The sequence below is a fragment of the Protopterus annectens genome, chromosome 12.part0 (genome assembly GCF_019279795.1).
Source record: "Protopterus annectens isolate FY-2018-M chromosome 12.part0, PAN1.0, whole genome shotgun sequence".
In the NCBI taxonomy this organism is placed as follows: Eukaryota; Metazoa; Chordata; order Ceratodontiformes; family Protopteridae; genus Protopterus; species Protopterus annectens.
The window spans coordinates 1,417,821,251-1,417,823,341 of record NC_056746.1 but is presented as its reverse complement, the minus strand read 5'-3'; the positions used below and the strand labels follow the sequence as shown (position 1 = coordinate 1,417,823,341).

Here is a 2,091-nt window from a genome sequence, read left to right as displayed (position 1 = left end):
TAAAAAAAAGATAAAAAGCCATATCAGGAAAATACAGCAAAGAAAAAAAAGATATACACGTTTACGCTCAAAAAATATACACTTTACATTCATTGTGATCAAGCTTTTTTTTGAGAAAATTGTTTCATAGCAAGTGTCATGTTGCCAAGTTACATATACTCTAAGCGAAATCAAAACTGTATTCCTAGTCTGTAAAAAAATATAAAAGATAATGAACTGCACATTAATTTGTTTCATGCCCCCCCCCCCCCCCCCAAAAAAAAAAAGAAAGGTATGGAAGCTTGTACCATTTGCACATTAGCCGTGTGTATGCTGCTTAAGGCATCTAACATTGAACCAGGATCTAGTTAATGTTCAAGCCAGTATCACAGACAGAATGACCTTTATTCAGATACTACTGAACACTGGGTGTGGATAACAAAATCTCAAGGGCAAATATCAAATATTGGGATAAAAAAACAGTGATAAAAGGGTAAGCTTCATTTGCCTGGGGTAGTGACAAGAACATCAGCGCTGCTCAGAACCAGGAAACTGAAGACTGTCATTATAAACCAACCCGATCTTTATTTGCAATGCAAATTCTAAAGGAAACCTCAAGAAACGCATCAATTCGTTTCCTAACGCGTTGAGTAAGAAGCAAATGCTCGTCAGCAGACAGCCTAGGCCAAATATATAAACCTAAAGAAAATGCAAACTGTATAAATACACTAATCACGGGCTGTGCCCTCTGGCTCAATAAAGAGCGACGCCTCTTTCGATTTCTAGTCACAATCTCAAAGCTGCTGTGGAGCCACTGGAGATCTTTTGCAATAAACGAAGATCAGGCGAGAGCAAATTATTTTATACCAGCCATTGCTTTTGAGAAGAGGAACCTAGCAAATATACATTTTACGACGTGTTCAAATGCAAGCAACGCCAGCGTTGTAGCTGTGTGTGTGCGTGTGTGTATATATATATATATATATATATATATATATATATATATATATATATATACGCACACACACAGGTTCATAATGAATAAGAAAACAATGCGATCTTCAAGGAGTGCCAGAGTAATTAAGTATAATCACCTACGTAATGAGTCTCTTTTCCAAATAAATAAAGCATGAATATTTAAGTATTTTATGGCACAAAGGTGACACTGTCGTTTAAGAAGAATAACAAAAAGTCATAACAGGCAGATCTGTAGTCACACCAAGTATGACAGAACCAACACCTTTCTGACAGACGCCACATACATGTCAAAATACATTAATTTCCTCAAGAACATTACCAAACTGAAATGATCATCAGAAAACATTCCAGTTACTAAATCGAAAATTTAAAGTATTAGCATACTGACGACAATCGGGCTTCTGAAGCGTTGAGGACATTATGATGCAAAACAAAACATTAAAATTAAATCATTGTACTTACCTAGTTTACGCAGATTCACAGCAGTTTGTAGTTGATTAGTGCAAATGTATAGAGTCAGTGAGCAAGTGATATAAATAATTCATTCATTTGTGCGTACATGTATTTATAGAATATGTATTTATTCCAGTCCTTTTAATGTTATATTTACAGCTCCCTCTTCTTTCTGTAGGCTGACTCCCACCGCCCGGGAGCTTTTACAACTCTGTCCCATTAGTGTTTTGCGTCAGTATATATAGCTTTCCTCCGCCACGGCCACGAGAGGGGCGGTGATGCGGTCAGCAACGTCAATATTCCTATAACATACAACCTAAAACGTTCGTTAATTGGCTAGACTTATGGAATGCTTTGCTGCGATTTGTCATTAAAATTGCCTGTCTAGCAGGTCACTAATGTCACGGTATTGTCGTCACACTCTTGTCTTTTTTTTTTTTTTAGTCCAGTATTTCGACTGCACTTTAGAAATTAGTATATGTTTTTTAATGGGATTGAGTTAGCACATTGTAAATCAACTGATTTTTTTAAATAAAATTCAGACTGCAGAAATAAAAACACCGAAAACTACAACGTGCAGTTTTCTGTATCATTAGTGTACTGTTACAGTAGTCGATTGCGGATATAACCTAAAATTGTGGTAATCTCGGACACAAATTGTATCGTGTTTAGCTTATTAGT

The 2,091-nt window shown here is 36.1% G+C and overlaps 1 protein-coding gene across 1 annotated transcript in view; it reads right to left on the bottom strand.

Annotated features, from left to right (window-relative positions):
- TOB1 (transducer of ERBB2, 1) overlaps positions 1-1,626 on the bottom strand; it is a 3,603-nt gene extending 1,977 nt beyond the window's left edge. Inside the window, exon 1 of the mRNA XM_044090461.1 lies at positions 1,420-1,626. The gene's annotated coding sequence lies outside the window, so the exon portion shown is untranslated. The remainder of the gene's footprint in view (positions 1-1,419) is intronic.
- Positions 1,627-2,091: the final 465 nt, after the last annotated feature.